Raw genomic sequence first — 21,057 nt, 5'->3', positions numbered from 1 at the left:
TCACAAGTAAAGTTTCAGGGAAAACCAAATCCAGTTGCACTTTAGTTCATGTCTCCAAAGAGAATATTCAAAAACTAAAGCACAGAGTACAAGGTGGTATACCACCAGGACCAGAAGGAAAAAAGACACCTCCCATACAATGTCCTGGTATATATATAAAACAAAAGAACTCCCATACAGTATCCTGGTATTTATAGAAAAAAATCCCATACAAAGTCCTGGTGTATATAGAAAAAACCTGGGATATCCAGAAAAAAAAAAAAAAAAAGCCCTTACACTGTCCTGATGTGTGTGTGTGTGTGTATATATATATATAAAAAAAACTCCCATACTATTTCCTGGTGTGTGTGTGTGTGTGTATATATATATAATCCTCCGATACAATATCCTGGTGAATATAGAAAACCTCCCATACAATGTCCGGGTGTATATAGGGCTAGATCTGTAGGGTCCAGTACAACGTACATCTGAGTATATATTACATTTACTAGTATTGTGTCCTACAGCTCATTGGTTTGAGTATTTGCCTTCAATACAAAAGGTTAGGGGTTCGAGTTCCTGTGGAGACTATTTGAAAATAAAATTAAAAATAATTGCACAGGGGCGTCCCCCCCCCCAGGCATCTTTGGTCATCGATCCGACTGTATATGGACACAGAAAATACAAGCAAGTCAAAGGGTCGGTAAAAAAAATTAAATAAAAATATACAGTAATCAACAGTCTGAGCAAAATACCAGCTATGCCAGTGGAATACCAGCCAGGTGTCAGGTTAAACAATCACGATGTTAGTTATGTCTGATGCTGTCATTGTGGGCAGAGTAAACAGTATATCCGCACTGCCTGTATACGGAGGGGTCAGCAGTATAGCCGCACTGCCTGTATACGGAGGGGTCAGCAGTATAGCCGCACTCCCTGTATACGGAGGGGTCAGCAGTATAGCCGCACTGCCTGTATACAGAGGGGTCAGCAGTATAGCCGCACTGCCTGTATACAGAGGGGTCAGCAGTATAGCCGCACTGCCTGTATACGGAGGGGTCAGCAGTATAGCCGCACTGCCTGTATACGGAGGGGTCAGCAGTATAGCCGCACTGCCTGTATACGGAGGGGTCAGCAGTATAGCCGCACTCCCTGTATACAGAGGGGTCAGCAGTATAGCCGCACTGCCTGTATACAGAGGCGTCAGCAGTACAGACGCACTGCCTGTATACAGAGGGGTCAGCAGTACAGACGCACTCCCTGTATACAGAGGGGTCAGCAGTACAGACGCACTCCCTGTATACGGAGGGGTCAGCAGTACAGACGCACTCCCTGTATACGGAGGGGTCAGCAGTACAGACGCACTCCCTGTATACGGAGGGGTCAGCAGTATAGCCGCACTGCCTGTATACGGAGGGGTCAGCAGTATAGCCGCACTGCCTGTATACAGAGGGGTCAGCAGTATAGCCGCACTGCCTGTATACAGAGGGGTCAGCAGTATAGCCGCACTGCCTGTATACGGAGGGGTCAGCAGTATAGCCGCACTGCCTGTATACGGAGGGGTCAGCAGTATAGCCGCACTGCCTGTATACGGAGGGGTCAGCAGTATAGCCGCACTCCCTGTATACAGAGGGGTCAGCAGTATAGCCGCACTGCCTGTATACAGAGGCGTCAGCAGTACAGACGCACTGCCTGTATACGGAGGGGTCAGCAGTACAGACGCACTGCCTGTATACGGAGGGGTCAGCAGTATAGCCGCACTGCCTGTATACGGAGGGGTCAGCAGTATAGCCGCACTGCCTGTATACAGAGGGGTCAGCAGTATAGCCGCACTGCCTGTATACAGAGGGGTCAGCAGTATAGCCGCACTGCCTGTATACAGAGGGGTCAGCAGTATAGCCGCACTGCCTGTATACAGAGGGGTCAGCAGTATAGCCGCACTGCCTGTATACGGAGGGGTCAGCAGTATAGCCGCACTGCCTGTATACGGAGGGGTCAGCAGTATAGCCGCACTGCCTGTATACGGAGGGGTCAGCAGTATAGCCGCACTGCCTGTATACGGAGGGGTCAGCAGTATAGCCGCACTGCCTGTATACGGAGGGGTCAGCAGTATAGCCGCACTCCCTGTATACGGAGGGGTCAGCAGTATAGCCGCACTGCCTGTATACAGAGGGGTCAGCAGTATAGCCGCACTGCCTGTATACAGAGGGGTCAGCAGTATAGCCGCACTGCCTGTATACGGAGGGGTCAGCAGTATAGCCGCACTGCCTGTATACGGAGGGGTCAGCAGTATAGCCGCACTGCCTGTATACGGAGGGGTCAGCAGTATAGCCGCACTCCCTGTATACAGAGGGGTCAGCAGTATAGCCGCACTGCCTGTATACGGAGGCGTCAGCAGTACAGACGCACTGCCTGTATACGGAGGGGTCAGCAGTACAGACGCACTGCCTGTATACGGAGGGGTCAGCAGTATAGCCGCACTGCCTGTATACGGAGGGGTCAGCAGTATAGCCGCACTGCCTGTATACAGAGGGGTCAGCAGTATAGCCCGCACTGCCTGTATACAGAGGGGTCAGCAGTATAGCCGCACTGCCTGTATACAGAGGGGTCAGCAGTATAGCCGCACTGCCTGTATACAGAGGGGTCAGCAGTATAGCCGCACTGCCTGTATACGGAGGGGTCAGCAGTATAGCCGCACTGCCTGTATACGGAGGGGTCAGCAGTATAGCCGCACTGCCTGTATACGGAGGGGTCAGCAGTATAGCCGCACTGCCTGTATACGGAGGGGGTCAGCAGTATAGCCGCACTGCCTGTATACGGAGGGGTCAGCAGTATAGCCGCACTGCCTGTATACGGAGGGGTCAGCAGTATAGCCGCACTGCCTGTATACGGAGGGGTCAGCAGTATAGCCGCACTCCCTGTATACGGAGGGGTCAGCAGTATAGCCGCACTCCCTGTATACGGAGGGGTCAGCAGTATAGCCGCACTCCCTGTATACGGAGGGGTCAGCAGTATAGCCGCACTGCCTGTATACGGAGGGGTCAGCAGTATAGCCGCACTGCCTGTATACGGAGGGGTCAGCAGTATAGCCGCACTGCCTGTATACGGAGGGGTCAGCAGTATAGCCGCACTGCCTGTATACGGAGGGGTCAGCAGTATAGCCGCACTGCCTGTATACAGAGGGGTCAGCAGTACAGCCGCACTGCCTGTATACAGAGGGGTCAGCAGTACAGACGCACTCCCTGTATACAGAGGGGTCAGCAGTACAGACGCACTCCCTGTATACAGAGGGGTCAGCAGTACAGACGCACTGCCTGTATACGGAGGGGTCAGCAGTACAGCCGCACTGCCTGTATACGGAGGGGTCAGCAGTATAGCCGCACTGCCTGTATACAGAGGGGTCAGCAGTACAGACGCACTCCCTGTATACAGAGGGGTCAGCAGTACAGACGCACTCCCTGTATACAGAGGGGTCAGCAGTACAGACGCACTCCCTGTATACGGAGGGGTCAGCAGTACAGACGCACTCCCTGTATACGGAGGGGTCAGCAGTACAGCCGCACTGCCTGTATACGGAGGGGTCAGCAGTATAGCCGCACTGCCTGTATACGGAGGGGTCAGCAGTATAGCCGCACTGCCTGTATACAGAGGGGTCAGCAGTATAGCCGCACTGCCTGTATACGGAGGGGTCAGCAGTATAGCCGCACTGCCTGTATACGGAGGGGTCAGCAGTATAGCCGCACTGCCTGTATACGGAGGGGTCAGCAGTATAGCCGCACTGCCTGTATACAGAGGGGTCAGCAGTATAGCCGCACTGCCTGTATACAGAGGGGTCAGCAGTATAGCCGAACTGCCTGTATACAGAGGGGTCAGCAGTATAGCCGAACTGCCTGTATACAGAGGGGTCAGCAGTATAGCCGCACTCGCTGTGTATACAGAGGGGTCAGTAGTATAGCCGCACTGCCTGTATACAGAGGGGTCAGCAGTATAGCCGCACTGCCTGTATACAGAGGGGTCAGCAGTATAGCCGCACTGCCTGTATACAGAGGGGTCAGCAGTATAGCCGCACTGCCTGTATACAGAGGGGTCAGCAGTATAGCCGCACTGCCTGTATACGGAGGGGTCAGCAGTATAGCCGCACTGCCTGTATACGGAGGGGTCAGCAGTATAGCCGCACTGCCTGTATACGGAGGGGTCAAGCAGTATAGCCGCACTGCCTGTATACGGAGGGGTCAGCAGTATAGCCGCACTGCCTGTATACGGAGGGGTCAGCAGTATAGCCGCACTGCCTGTATACGGAGGGGTCAGCAGTATAGCCGCACTGCCTGTATACGGAGGGGTCAGCAGTATAGCCGCACTGCCTGTATACGGAGAGGTCAGCAGTATAGCCGCACTGCCTGTATACGGAGGGGTCAGCAGTATAGCCGCACTGCCTGTATACGGAGGGGTCAGCAGTATAGCCGCACTCCCTGTATACGGAGGGGTCAGCAGTATAGCCGCACTCCCTGTATACAGAGGGGTCAGCAGTATAGCCGCACTCCCTGTATACAGAGGGGTCAGCAGTATAGCCGCACTCCCTGTATACAGAGGGGTCAGCAGTATAGCCGCACTCCCTGTATACGGAGGGGTCAGCAGTATAGCCGCACTCCCTGTATACGGAGGGGTCAGCAGTATAGCCGCACTGCCTGTATACAGAGGGGTCAGCAGTATAGCCGCACTCGCTGTGTATACAGAGGGGTCAGCAGTATAGCCGCACTGCCTGTATACAGAGGGGTCAGCAGTACAGCCGCACTGCCTGTATACGGAGGGGTCAGCAGTACAGCCGCACTGCCTGTATACAGAGGGGTCAGCAGTATAGCCGCACTGCCTGTATACGGAGGGGTCAGCAGTATAGCCGCACTCGCTGTGTATACAGGGCTCAGCTCCATATATCTAGTGACAGAAATGAACACTTAAAAACACTTTCCTAAACTTTACCTGCCCACCTACACCCCCATCACCTGACCTAAGCCCCCCACAGCCCGAGCTTTACCATACCATCTCCTCTTCCTATGGCTGTTGTGTGGCCTGTGATGATGTCATAGTCATGTGATCAGTCACATGAGTGGGAGGAGTCAAGAATCACATGACCAAGTAATGTTGACACAGGTTAGTAGACACCAAATCCTAGTGAATGAAAGGACCTTTGATGATGTCACAGTCACGTGATCAGGTGTGTGGGCGGAGTCAGGCTGGAGGAGATTTTGTTAGTTATTGATTATGTAAAAAATGTCCTTTGAGGAGATAGAGATGTGTGCGCTGCCTGTGCCCGAGACATACACATCTGCACTGCTCCACACACACAGCACCGTATACACTACACCGTATACATTACATACACAGCTCTGCACCGTATACATTACACACACATCCCTGCACCGTATACATTACACACACAGCCCTGCACCGTATACATTACACACACAGCCCTGCACAGTATACATTAGACACACAGCACTGCACCATATACATTACACACACAGCTCTGCACCGTGTACATTGCACACACAGCCCTGCACCGTATACATTACACACACAGCCCTGCACCGTATACATTACACACACAGCCCTGCACCGTATACATTACACACACAGCTCTGCACCGTATACATTACACACACAGCCCTGCACCGTATACATTACACACACAGCTCTGCACCGTATACATTACACGCACGGCCCTGCACCGTATACATTACACGCACGGCCCTGCACCGTATACATTACACACACAGCTCTGCACCGTATACATTACACACACAGCTCTGCACCGTATACATTACACACACAGCTCTGCACCGTATACACTACACACACTGCTCTGCACCGTATACACTACACACACTGCTCTGCACCGTATACACTACACACACTGCTCTGCACCGTATACATTACACACACAGCTCTGCACCGTATACATTACACACACAGCCCTGCACCGTATACATTACACACACAGCCCTGCACCGTATACATTACACACACAGCCCTGCACCGTATACATTACACACACAGCCCTGCACCGTATACATTACACACACAGCCCTGCACCGTATACATTACACACACAGCCCTGCACGTATACATTACACACACAGCTCTGCACCGTATACATTACACACACAGCTCTGCACCGTATACATTACACACACAGCCCTGCACAGTATACATTACACACACAGCTCTGCACCGTATACATTACACACACAGCCCTGCACAGTATACATTACACACACAGCTCTGCACCGTATACATTACACACACAGCCCTGCACAGTATACATTACACACACAGCTCTGCACCGTATACATTACACACACAGCTCTGCACCGTATACATTACACACACAGCTCTGCACTGTATACGGAGGGGTCAGCAGTATAGCGGCACTGCCTGTATACGGAGGGGTCAGCAGTATAGCCGCACTGCCTGTATACAGAGGGGTCAGCAGTATAGCCGCACTGCCTGTATACAGAGGGGTCAGCAGTATAGCCGCACTCGCTGTGTATACAGGGCTCAGCTCCATATATCTAGTGACAGAAATGAACACTTAAAAACACTTTCCTAAACTTTACCTGCCCACCTACACCCCCATCACCTGACCACAGCCCGAGCTTTACCATACCATCTCCTCTTCCTATGGCTGTTGTGTGGCCTGTGATGATGTCATAGTCATGTGATCAGTCACATGAGTGGGAGGAGTCAAGAATCACATGACCAAGTAATGTTGACACAGGTTAGTAGACACCAAATCCTAGTGAATGAAAGGACCTTTGATGATGTCACAGTCACGTGATCAGGTGTGTGGGCGGAGTCAGGCTGGAGGAGATTTTGTTAGTTATTGATTATGTAAAAAATGTCCTTTGAGGAGATAGAGATGTGTGCGCTGCCTGTGCCCGAGACATACACATCTGCACTGCTCCACACACACAGCACCGTATACACTACACCGTATACATTACATACACAGCTCTGCACCGTATACATTACACACACATCCCTGCACCGTATACATTACACACACAGCTCTGCACCGTATACATTACACACACAGCCCTGCACAGTATACATTACACACACAGCTCTGCACCGTATACATTACACACACAGCTCTGCACCGTATACATTACACACACAGCTCTGCACCGTATACATTACACACACAGCTCTGCACCGTATACATTACACACAGCTCTGCACCGTATACATTACACACACAGCTCTGCACCGTAAACATTACACAGCTTTGCACCGTATACATTACACACAGCTCTGCACCGTATACATTACACACACAGCTCTGCACCGTATACATTACACACACAGCTCTGCACCGTATACATTACACACACAGCTCTGCACCGTATACATTACACACACAGCCCTGCACCGTATACATTACACACACAGCTCTGCACCGTATACATTACACACAGCTCTGCACCGTATACATTACACACACAGCTCTGCACCGTATACATTACACACACAGCTCTGCACCGTATACATTACACACACGGCTCTGCACCGTATACATTACACACACAGCTCTGCACCGTATACATTACACACACAGCTCTGCACCGTATACATTACACACACAGCTCTGCACCGTATACATTACACACACAGCTCTGCACCGTATACATTACACACACAGCCCTGCACGTATACATTACACACACGGCTCTGAACCGTATACATTACACACACGGCTCTGCACCGTATACATTACACACACGGCTCTGCACCGTATACATTACACACACAGCCCTGCACCGTATACATTACACACACAGCACTGCACCGTATACATTACACACACAGCACTGCACCGTATACATTACACACACGGCTCTGCACCGTATACATTACACACACAGCTCTGCACCGTATACATTACACACACAGCCCTGCACCGTATACATTACACACACAGCACTGCACCGTATACATTACACACACGGCCCTGCACCGTATACATTACACACACAGCTCTGCACTGTATACATTACACACACAGCCCTGCACTGTATACATTACACACGCGGCCCTGCAACGTATACATTACACACACAGCTCTGCACCGTATACATTACACACACAGCTCTGCACTGTATACATTACACACACAGCCCTGCACTGTATACATTACACACGCGGCCCTGCAACGTATACATTACACACACAGCTCTGCACAGTATACATTACACACACAGTCCTGCACCGTATACATTACACACTGCTCTGCACCGTATACATTACACACACAGCACTGCACCGTATACATTACACACACAGCTCTGCACTGTATACATTACACACGCGGCCCTGCAACGTATACATTACACACACAGCTCTGCACCGTATACATTACACACACAGCTCTGCACTGTATACATTACACACACAGCCCTGCACTGTATACATTACACACGCGGCCCTGCAACGTATACATTACACACACAGCTCTGCACAGTATACATTACACACACAGTCCTGCACCGTATACATTACACACTGCTCTGCACCGTATACATTACACACACAGCACTGCACCGTATACATTACACACACAGCTCTGCACTGTATACATTACACACTGCTCTGCACCGTATACATTACACACACAGCTCTGCACCGTATACATTACACACACAGCTCTGCACCGTATACATTACACACACTGCTCTGCACCGTATACATTACACACACAGCTCTGCACCGTATACATTACACACACAGCTCTGCACCGTATACATTACACACACGGCTCTGCACCGTATATATTACACACACGGCTCTGCACCGTATACATTACACACTGCACCGTATACATTACACACTGCTCTGCACCGTATACATTACACACACAGCTCTGCACCGTATACATTACACACACAGCTCTGCACCGTATACATTACACACACAGCTCTGCACCGTATACATTACACACACAGCCCTGCACCGTATACATTACACACACGGCTCTGCACCGTATACATTACACACACAGCCCTGCACCGTATACATTACACACACAGCTCTGCAATACATTACACACACAGCCCTGCACCGTATACATTACACACACGGCTCTGCACCGTATACATTACACACACAGCCCTGCACCGTATACATTACACACACAGCTCTGCAATACATTACACACACAGCCCTGCACCGTATACATTACACACACAGCCCTGTACCGTATACATTACACACACAGCTCTGCACCGTATACATTACACACACAGCTCTGCACATATACATTACACACACAGCTCTGCACCGTATACATTACACACACAGCTCTGCACCGTATACATTACACACACAGCTCTGCACCGTATACATTACACACACAGCTCTGCACCGTGTACATTACACACACAGCCCTGCACCGTATACATTACACACACAGCCCTGCACCGTATACATTACACACACAGCTCTGCACCCTGTACATTACACACACAGCTCTGCACCCTGTACATTACACACACAGCTCTGCACCGAATACATTACACACACAGCTCTGCACCGTATACATTACACACACAGCTCTGCACCGTATACATTACACACACAGCCCTGCACCGTATACATTACACACACAGCTCTGCACCGTATACATTACACACACAGCACTGCACCGTATACATTACACACACAGCTCTGCACCGTATACATTACACACACAGCTCTGCACCGTATACATTACACACACAGCCCTGCACCGTATACATTACACACACAGCTCTGCACCGTATACATTACACACACAGCTCTGCACCGTATACATTACACACACAGCTCTGCACCGTATACATTACACACACGGCTCTGCACCGTGTACATTACACACACAGCTATGCACCGTGTACATTACACACACAGCTATGCACCGTATACATTACACACACAGCTCTGCACCGTGTACATTACACACACAGCTCTGCACCGTATACATTACACACACAGCCCTGCACCATATACATTACACACACAGCACTGCACCGTATACATTACACACACGGCTCTGCACCGTATACATTACACACACGGCTCTGCGCCGTATACATTACACACACAGCTCTGCACCGTATACATTACACACACAGCCCTGCACCATATACATTACACACACAGCTATGCACCGTATACATTACACACACAGCTATGCACCGTATACATTACACACACAGCTCTGCACCGTACACATTACACACACAGCTCTGCACCGTATACATTACACACACAGCTCTGCACCTTCTTACTGAGTGCTGTTATATAGAGTAGCAGGGTGTTTACAGTTTGCACTATTAACTTCTTCACTACTGAGCCAATTTTCACCTTAAATCCCAGGCCGATTTTTGTGTGTCACTTGTGGTGATAACTTTAAAACGCTTTGACTCATCCAGGCCGTTCTGAGATTGTTTTCTCGTCACATATTGTACTTCATGACACTGGTAAAATTGAGTAAAAAAAATGTAATTTTTATTTATAAAAAAATAAAATAAAAAATTTACCAAAAATATTAAAAAATTTGCAAATTTCAATTTCTCTATTTTTATAATAGATATGAATACCTCCAAAAATAGTTATTACTTCACATTCCCCATATGTCTACTTTATGTTTGGATCATTTTGTGAATGCCATGAAATTTTTTTGGGATGTTACAAGGCTTAGAAGTTCAGAAGCAAATCTTGAAATTTTTTAAGGACCAGTTCAGGTCTGAAGTCACTTTGTGAAGCTTACATAATAGAAACCACCCAAAAATGACCCCATTTTAGAAACTACACCCCTCAAGGTATTCAAAACTGATTTTACAAACTTTGGAAAATGGAGATTACATTTCAGAATTTCACTTTTTTGGGCAGATTTTCCATTTTTATAAAAAAATTTCCATTAGGGTTAACAGCCAAACAAAACTCAATATTTATGGCCCTGATTCTGTAGTTTACAGAAACACCCCATAAGTGGTCGTAAGCTGCTGTACGGGCACTCGGCAGGGTGCAGAAGGAAGGGAACGCCATATGGTTTTTGGAAAGCAGATTTCCCTGGGATAATTTTAAGTTGCCATATCACATTTGAAGCCCCCATGATGCACCCCTAGAGTAGAAACTCCCCAAAAAAAGACCCCATTTTGGAAGCTACGGGATAAGGTGGCAGTTTTGTTGGCACTATTTTAGGGTACATATGATTTTTGGTTACTCTGTAATACACTTTTTGTGAGGCAAGGTAACAAAAAATAGCTGTTTTGGCACCGTTTTTATCTTTGCTATTTACAACATTCATCTGACAGGTTAGATCATGTGATATTTTTATAGAGCGGGTTGTTACAGATGTGACAATACCAAATATGACTACTTTTTTGGTTGTTTGTTTCAGTTTTACATAAAGCATTTGTGAAAAAAAAAATTTTTTTAGTGTCTCCATATTCTGAAAGCCATAAATGTTTTTTATTTTTTGGGCGACTGTTTCATGTAGGGGCTCATTTTTTGCGGGATAAGATGAGTTTTTGATTGCATATGACTTTTTGATCGCTTGCTATTGCACTTTTTGTGATGTATTTTTATTAACCTGAGGGGTTAGTTCATGTGATATTTTTTATTCAGCAGGTTCTTATGGACGTAATATGTATACTTTTTTTTATTTATGTAAGTTTTACACAATGATATCATTTTTGAAACAAAAAAAATAAATCATGTTTTTTAGTGTCTCCATAGTCTGAGAGCCATAGTTTTTTCAGTTTTTGGGCGATTGTCTTAGGTAGGGTATCATTTTTGCGGGATAAGATGACGGTTTGATTGGTACTATCTTGGGGGCATACGCCTTTTTGATCGCTTGGTATTGCACTTTTAGTGATGTAAGGTGACAAAAAAAGGTTTTTTTTTAGCAGTTTTTCTTTTATTTTTTTGACGGTGTTCACCTGAGGGGTTAGGTCATGTGATATTTGTATAGAGCTGGTCGATACGGACGCGGTGATACCTAATATGTCTACTTTTCTTTTTTTTCCCTATTTTTTACAATTTTTTTAAACTTTATTTTAAGAAAAGGACGCTTTTTTTTTTTACTTGAAACTTAAATTTTTTTGGGGGGGAAAACATTATTTTTTTACTTTTTATTTCACTTTATTTTTTGTCCTACTCTGGGACTTCAACTTTTGGGGGTCTGATCCCCTTTACAATGCATTACAATACTTCTGTATTGTAATGCATTGGCTGGATCTCACAGGCTCTCCCGGAAGGCAGCCACGATGCCTAAGGAAGGCATCGGGCTGCCTTCCCTGCCATGGGGTCCCCTTTTTTACAGCAGCTCGGGAACCCCATTGACACCGGCACCCGTGAAGATACCGCATGTGCCGCGGTCAGCGCTGACCGCGGCCGCGCAAAGGTTAATGCCCTGGGATCGGTGTTTTCACCGATGCTGGAGCATACAGCAGGGGTCCGGCTATCGGTGACAGCAGGACCCCTGCCTCTGATCGGGCAGGCGCAGCTCCTGCGCTGGGATTTCTGTCCCGCATTTATGCGCCGTACATGTACGGCGTTGGTATCCTAAGGGTTAATTGACAGGAACGCACACACATCCATCAAAGTCATGTGACATTTTCCACTGTGGTGGTTTTCTTACCCGATGACGCAACATCCACTTCTGAGGCACGTAAGGCCCTTATTGTAGACACATCATGCCTGCCTGCCTCTGAGGGTGCTCCTGTGCTCCTTCTCCTGGACCCTGCGCTGTAGCATACCTCCAAACCGTCCCAGAACCGGTGGGACAGTCCCGGATTTCATTGACTGTCCCAGAACAGCTGAGGTATGTCCCGCTGTCACTGTGTCCATAGGACGCAGAGACAGCCAATTGTAATGTTGAAGCAGGAAGCCGTCCGCTCCCCGCTCCACCATTCTCTTCAGCCGCTGGCGCTCACCAGCAGCAGCACGACGCGGGCAGACATCCCACTGCTGGTCTGTGTAGGAGGAGCGGTGGAATCAGCCTCTGTGCTCCTCCTCCTACACAGAAGCACGATTTGTGACAGTATCCTGCTGCTGGGGAGCGCCAGGTGAGCTGTAATCATCGGAGGAACTAGGTGTTTACAGGGGTTCCTCTGAAGGGGGCACATATCTAGGTATAACTAATACGAGGGGTCACATATCTGGTCATATCTACTGTGATGGGTCACATATCTGGGTATAACTACAGTGAGGGGCACAAATCTGGGTATAACGACAATACGCCAGTGGTTTTCACGCTGTGCAATCGGAGCCTGAAGCGAGGCATAAATGTTCTAAATCTGAGCACCACCTGCATGACCAGGCATCCAAATGCACGAGCTGCAGTGGAGTAGACACCTCAAAAACCACAAAAGATCTCGGGCTCCTCCTGCTCCCTCTTCTGCTGCAGTCTCTGCCTCTTCCTCCCCCTCTGGACTGACAGTGGCACCTGCCAACAGAGGATGTGGCAGCAACACCACCACCGTCACCAAGCATCTCCACACTGTCCCATGGAAGCGTTCAGCTGTCCATCCCCCAAACACTGGAGAGAAAGAGGAAGTACCCCCCTACCCACCCTCGATCCCTGGCCCTGAATGAAATGCTGTCATTCTATCTGGTGGCTGTCCCACAGTACATGGTTCCCAGCCACCACTACTTTTCCAGGCGAGCCATCCCTGCCCTGCACAACCAAGTGGCGGACAAAATCAGGTGTGCACTGCGCAACGCCATCTGTGGCAAGGTCCACATAACCACCGATACGTGGACCAGGAAGCACGGGCAGGGACGTTATATCTCCCTAACTGCACACTAGGTAAATGCAGTGGAGGCTGGGCCTGAAGCGGATAGCAGTTTTACGCATGTCCTTCCGCCACCGAGGATTGCAGGACGTTTCTCGTTGCTTCCTCCTCCGGTCAGCGTAACACCTTCACCACCAACTTCAGCATAGCCAGGGGATAATGACAGCAGGCTGTTTTGAAACTCATCTGTTTGGAGGGAAACCCCCACACCGCGCAGGAGCTGTGGACGGGCATGGAACAACAGACCGATAAGAGCCTCAAGCCCGGCCTGGTGGTGTGCGATAACGGGCAAAATCTCATAGCAGCTCTTGGCCTAGCCGGTTTGATACACATTCCTTGCCTGGCGCATGTGCTGTATTTGGTGGTGCAGAGGTTCCTGAAAAATTATCCCGATATGTCAGGGCTGCTGCAGAAAGTGCGGTCCGTCTGTGCGCGCTTTCAGCATTCTCCCCCTGCTGCTGCTCGCCTGTCTGCGCTGCAGCGTAACTTCGGCCTTCCCGATCCCTCCCTTCTGCACATGCTAGCCAGACTGTGCGAGCATCAGCAGGTGATAGTGGAGTTTCAGCTGCAGCACGCACGGGTGAGTCACTCTGCGGAACAGCACCACTTCACCACCAACAAGTGGGCCTCCATGCGGGACGTGTTTGCCATGTTGCACTGTTTCGAGTACTCCACTAACATGGCCAGTGTCGATGACGCCGTCCTCAGCGTTACTGCTATGTCTCCTTGAAAAAACGCTTTGGGCGATGGAAGAGGATGTGGCACAGGAGGAGGAGGAAGAGGGATCATTTCCACGGTTATCAGGCCAGTCATTCACAAGTGGCTCAGAGGGTGGGTTCCTGCACCAACAGAGGCCAGGTACAAACTGTCCAGCCAGGACACAGTTCCGGAGGATGAGGAGGAGAAGGAACCATGTTCACAGCAGGGTGGCACCCAAATCAGCTCATGGGCATCACTGGAGCATGGCTGGGGGGATACAGAGGACACAGACGATACACCTCCCACAGAGGACAGCTTGTCGTTGCCTCTGGGCAGCCTGGCACAAATGAGCAACTACAAGCTGCAGTGTCTCCGCAACGACTGCCGAGTTGCCCACATTCTAACCAGTGCTGATTACTGGGTGGCCACCCTGCTGGATCCCCGCTACAAGGACAACGTGCCGTCCTTAATTCCGTCACTGGAGCGTGATCGGAAGATGCGCGAGTACAAGCGCACGCTGGTAGACGCGCTGCTGATGGCATTCCCACCTGACAGCGGGGGCACAGTGGAAGCACAATGCGAAGGCAGAGGAGGAGGAGGAGAAGGAAGAAGTCTCCAACTCAGCTAGGGCACCACCAGCACCTCAGAAGGGAGGGTTAGCATGGCCGAAATGTGGAAAGCTTTGTCAGCATGCCACAACAACCAGCACCCCCAGCAGATATGGAACGTCTTAGCAGGAGGCAGCATTTCAGCAATATGGTGGAGCAGTATGTGTGCACACGCCTACACGTACTGACTCATGGGTCTCCCCTATTCAACTTCTGGGTCTCCAAATTGGGCACATGGCCTGAGCTAGCCCTTTACGCCTTGGAGGTGCTGGCCTGCCCAGCGGCCAGCGTTCTGTCTGAACGTGTGTTTAGCACGGCAGGGGGCGTCATCACAGACAAGCGCAGCCGCCTGTCCACAGCCAATGTGGACAAGCTCACATTCATTAAAATGAACCAGGCATGGAGCCCTCAGGACTTGTCCGTACCTTGTGCTGAATAGACAAGTATACCGGCCGCACCCCGCCATTGTTAGACTCCAGCGCACTTTCTCTTTGCATTCTCTTCTTCATTTACCAATGTTTTGCGGGTCTTCCCAAATTTATTAAAAATAAAGGAAAAAAACAAAAACAATCTTGTCTATCTCCTCCTCCACCGGCGCTTCCAACTACACCGCCACATCCACCGCCTCCTCGACCACCTACTCCACTTTGACCTCCGCCTCCTAGTTCAAGATTATTATTTTTTTAAAATTTCCTTTTCTATGTTATTATAAATCATTTCCCCATCCACATTTGTTTGCAGGGCAATTGTTCTGCTCTTACCCCCATTTTGCTTCCTTTTGCAGCCCTCTAGCTCTTACTATGACTATTTTACAGCCATTTTAGTGCACCAAAGTTCGGGTCCCCATTGACTTCAATGGGGTTCGGGTTTGAGTTTGGGTCAAGTTTGGGTCCCGAACATCCACGGGTCCACTCATCCCTAATAGACTTACATTAGAGCTTCAATGATACTCAATAGCAATGACACAGCAGTTTTTCCAAACAAAAACAAGTTTCCAGACATAACAACAGAGCTAAACCACATTCAAAAGGTCAGTCTGTCTGGTTTTGGTGGTAAACAAGTCAGTTTTTTTCCCTTCTCTTCTTTAACCCTTAGGGTAACTATTGAAAATTATCAGCTTCTCATTATTAGCTAAAAAGTCCCAGAAGTCTCTCAGTATTCATTAACCCTTTCCACAGTGCCATGCAACTACAGTGCAAATAAACAGGATTTATATCATAGCAAACATATAAAATGCAGATACACAGAATTAAAGGGCTTCTGTCACCCCACTAAAGCGTTTTTTTTTTTGGGCTACTTATAATCCCTATACTGTATTAATATATAGGGCTATTACTCATTTTGGTTCAGTAGTTAATTCAAAAAACGGACTTTTATAATATGCAAATTACCTGTCTACCAGCAAGTAGGGCGGTTACTTGCTGGTAGCAGCCGCATCCTCCTTTCATAATGACGCCCCCTCCTCATGTTGATTGACAGGGCTAGCGAACGCGATCGTCCTCTGGCTGGCCCTGTCTGCATTCAAAATCTGGCGCCTGCGCCATACCTGTCTTCAGTCGGCTCAGGCCGCTCCACCCTCAATGCGCCTGCGCCGATGACGTCACATCTACACCCGGCGCAGGCGCACCGAGGAAGGAGCAGCCGAGCGAGCGACCTCCTCTCAGCGCACCTGAGCCGACTGAAGACCGGTACGGCACAGGCGCCAGATTTTGAATACAGACAGGGCCAGCCAGAGGACGATCGCGTTCGCTGACCCTGTCAATCAGCATGAGGAGGGGGCGTCATTATGAAAGGAGGATGCGGCTGCTACCAGCAAGTAACCGCCCTACTTGCTGGTAGACAGGTAATTTGCATATTATAAAAGTCAGTTTTTTTAATTAACTACTGAACCAAAATGAGCAATAGCATTATATATTGATATATCCCAGTATAGGGATTATAAGTAGCCCCCCCCCCCCCCAAAAAAAAGACTTTAGTGGGGTGACAGAAGCCCTTTAAATCAGTATGAGTCAGTGTCAGTTTACCTTTTAAAGTGGAAAAGTAAGAATTTGCTGACTTTGCACACGGGAAATAGGGGCAAATGTCCAGACTTCAAAGTTCCCCCGCTCCAGGGCACTACACTCTCCCCTACTTTAATTGCGGTGTCCATGAAAGTCAGGACTACTTAAAGAGGACCTGTCATGTTTTTTTTTTTGTTTATACAGTATAAATACCTTTCCTTGCGGGGTACCCCCGCTGATGCTGTTATTTCTCAAATATCGCTCCTACGCCCCACTGTGCCCCACTGTAGTTTTCCCGCTCAGTATGTTAATCACAGCGGAGAGCGGCACAGCCAGGGAGAAGGAGACTCCCATTGAGAAACCCTGGCGTCTCCTCCTCCTTGTACCGATGCTCAGTATCAACATACTGAGTGGGAAAACTGCAAGAGGGCACAGTTGGGTATAGGAGCAGTATTTAAAAAAAAAAACAGGCAGGGTGGCAGCATAGTTTTATATGGAGGACCGCGCTGCTTTAATCTCCATCAAGGGGTAGACTTTCGTAGCAGGATTTTTCCACACTTCCCAAATGTAGTGACATATGAATCCTCAGAGTCGCTTACACCCTCCCGGTAGATCGTATAATTGCTTTCTTCCCTCCCTACCTTTCTCAAGGCGGCAGATTTCCTAGCGGACGCATCTACTGACGCGGTTCGGTTTTCTGCCAGAGCAGTGGCCATGTCAAACGCAGCTAGACTGGCTATTTGGCTGATACCATGGAAAGGGAATCAGGGCTCTAAAGCTAGGCTCTGCGCTATTCCCTGTGAAGGTTCTAGGTTATTTGGATCCTCATTAGATGACGTGCTAGAGAGAACTTCAGATAAGAAGGGATTCCCGGTTCCCCAGAGGCCTTCTTTTTTTTTCGTAAACCTCAGTCGAATTTTAGAAGGCAGAGGGGTAGACAGAGTGACAGAAGAGAGAAAGAGAGAGATTTCCTAAAATATCTAGTGTTTTTTTTGTTCAAGCCCCAAGAAAATAAATCCAAAAAACAAACAACAATGACGCCAGAAGTCAGGTGGGGGGGAAGGTTATCTGTTTTTTTCCAGCCTGAGGGTCCATTTCTCAAAACAAATTGTTATAGAGAAGGGTTTTCAGTTAGAATTCCTTTCCCGTCCTCTGGAATTTTTTACCCAGACAGTCTGCCCCAAGAACCCCGAAAAGAGGCAAGTTTTAGAATCAGAAGTATTTGCCCTTCTACACAAGGGAAGGATTTCTATTCCCCTTTGTTTCTAGTAAAAAAAAAAACATGAAAAAAAAAAAACGGGACATTCAGACTAATATTAAATCTAAAAGAGTTAAACAAATCCCTAACTTGCAAAAAATTCTGTATGGAGACCATAAACTACAAATCTACTCTTTCAGAACTGCTGGATGGCAAGCCTGGATCTGGAAGATGCGTATTATCATATTCCGATTCATGCTTATTCCCAAAGGTTTTTAAGAACAGCGGTTTGGGTAGAAGAAGTTGCTACACCTCCAATACAGGGAGCTTCCCTTTGGCATATCTCAAGCTGCAAGAGACTTTACCAAGGTGGTAGCAGAGATAGCAGCTGTAACAGCTTCTGCTGTGCGCCGCTGTTCCCCTTCTTATCGCCGCGGTCCCGGGCGACGTGTTCAGTGGTGATCTGCGGCTGGTGCTTCCCATTCACCGCTGCAGTCCTGGGCTCTGTCTGTGTGGGTGCTGTTGTTCTGGGATCCGCTCCACAGTTTGCTCTCAGCCCTGGCCACAGCATGCTTGCTGCTTGTTTCCAGCAGCAGTTCCTTAAGGGCCGGCGCGCGTCACTTTCTGCGCTTTATGGGTTGGGTCAATCCTAGCCCTCCTGCGCATATATAAATGGCTCAGCCCCCTTCCCAGATGCCTCAGTGTCAAGGTCCTTGTGTCCTGCTATGGTTCCTGTTTTCTGCTAGTGTTCCTGACTCGTATCTGTGTTCCTGGACTCTGCTACCTGTTAGATCCCTATCTGCTTGACTTGACTCTCCTGTTGCCGACCCGGATTGCCTGACCTGTACCTGTGCCACCTGCCCTGACCTTTTGCCTGTCTGACTACGCCTCTGCCTCATCCTTCGGTCCTGCACCTCTGGTACCTTTCTCAGGTACCTCCTGGTCCGCCTGAACCATCTATCTTCCTCAAGAGGTAGCGACCTGGTGTTCCCCTCAGGAAAGATTATCCTACCATTATGGGTACTGTGAAGATCCAGGGGTTCACTTAGACAATGCCCTTAGAAGGAGGTAGGACACGTTGCACAGTGAGTTCACACCCGCTGGTTCATGACAGCAGCATAAAACTATCAGGAATAACTTTGGTATCTTATTTGGACGATTTTTTTTAATAATCTCTCAAAAGTCAAGAGGGTTTAGAAAAAGATATACATTTTCTTTGCTCCACCTTGAAAGACTTAGGCGGACGCTTTGCATGTAGAAGAGGTGGAAATGGGGGAAGGCAGTACACAGGGTGATAGCCAGACCACCCTCAGTTCGTCTTCTCAGCCGAATTGGACGATGAAGAGGAGGAGGAGCAGGAGACAGTTGCCTCCGCTACAGAGGGTAGTACCCACAGCAGGTTTATTACATCTGTTCAGCGTGGATGGGCTGAAAAGGAGGAAGAGGAGGAGGTGATTGAGAGTCATCCTCCTGACGAGGACAGAGAAGTCTTGTCTGTTGGGACTCTGGCACACATGGCTGACTTTATGTTATGCTGCCTTTCCCGTGACAGTCACGTTATACGCATTTTGGCCAACACCGATTAATGGTTGTTCACCCTTCTCGACCCCCGCTACAAAGAGAATTTCTCATCTCTCATTCATGTGGTGGAGAGGACTAGCAAAATGGTTCAATACCAGAAGGTCCTTGTAGAAAAATTGCTCCAAAAATTTCCAGCTGACAACGCTGGGGGCAGAGTACGTAGTTCCTTGGCCAACCGAGGAGGGGAGACGAGGGGAACACACAGCAGTTCCAACAGAGGCAGAGCAACACTCTTCAAGGCCTGGGACAGTTTCATGACACCCCGCCAGCACCCTCACCCTGATGCGCGGGAAAATTTTTGGAAGATGGTGAAGGAGTACGTAGCAGACCGTGTCAGCGTCCTCAGTGATCCCTCTGTGCCTTACAACTATTGGGTATCCAAGCTGGACACGTGGCACGAACTTACGCTTTGGCGGTGCAGGCCTGCCCTGCTGCCAGCGTTTTGTCCGAGCAGGTATTTAGTGCTGCTGGGGGCATTAAAACAGATGAGCGCATCCGCCTGTCAACTGAAAATGCTGACAGGCTGACTCTTATCAAAATGAACAAGTTCTGGACTGACTATGACTTCTCTTCTCCACCAGAGGAAAGCAGCTGAACATAAAGGCAATTTAAATGTGGCTTTTCTTGTGTATTGAATACACTGTATTCCCATGCACCCCTTCCACCACAAAAAAGTGTATATGGTTCAATCTTCCTTTTCTCGTCATCGTCCTCCTCCTCCATCATATCAACATGCTTATTAGGCTGCCCTCACTCCTAATGTTTTAGAGGGTCAGCTCAGCAGCAGACCCTCACCCCTAATGTTTTAGAGGGTCCGCTCAGCAGCAGACCCTCACCCCTAGTTTTAGATGGTTAGCAGCAGGCCCTCGCCCCTAAGGTTTTAGAGGGTCACCAGCAGGCCCTCGCCCCTAATGTTTTAGAGGGTCACCAGCAGGCCCTCGCCCCTAAGGTTTTAGAGGGTGACCAGCAGGCCCTTGCTCCTAATGTTTTTGAGGTTCACCAGCAGGCCATCAATCATAATTTTTCAAGGGTGTGTATGATGCCCTCTTTTATGTGTAACAAAGGGTGTATTGGAGTACTGGTTCCTTTTTTTGGGCAGCCCTTTCACTTAGTGCATAGGCTTTATGAGTGTAGGAGTCCCACTACCTGAACTATTGTAC

At 48.9% G+C, this 21,057-nt stretch overlaps 1 protein-coding gene across 6 annotated transcripts in view; it reads right to left on the bottom strand.

The window, feature by feature from the left end:
• Positions 1-21,057, bottom strand: part of LOC122925173 (zinc finger protein 2-like) — a 47,042-nt gene that overhangs the window by 12,528 nt on the left and 13,457 nt on the right. Inside the window, exon 1 of one of the 6 annotated variants that reach the window (XM_044276680.1) lies at positions 10,375-10,423. The exons of 3 other annotated variants lie outside the window; for them this stretch is intronic. The gene's annotated coding sequence lies outside the window, so the exon portion shown is untranslated. Of the gene's footprint in view, positions 1-4,953; positions 4,982-6,590; positions 6,782-10,374; positions 10,424-21,057 lie in introns of those variants that run through there. 2 more of the 6 variants (XM_044276677.1, XM_044276679.1) reach the window with 2 other exon arrangements.

Source organism: Bufo gargarizans, chromosome 1, assembly GCF_014858855.1.
Source record: "Bufo gargarizans isolate SCDJY-AF-19 chromosome 1, ASM1485885v1, whole genome shotgun sequence".
Classification (NCBI taxonomy): domain Eukaryota; kingdom Metazoa; phylum Chordata; class Amphibia; order Anura; family Bufonidae; genus Bufo; species Bufo gargarizans.
Note: the sequence above shows the minus strand (reverse complement) of the source record. Positions and strands in the feature narration are given on the sequence as shown.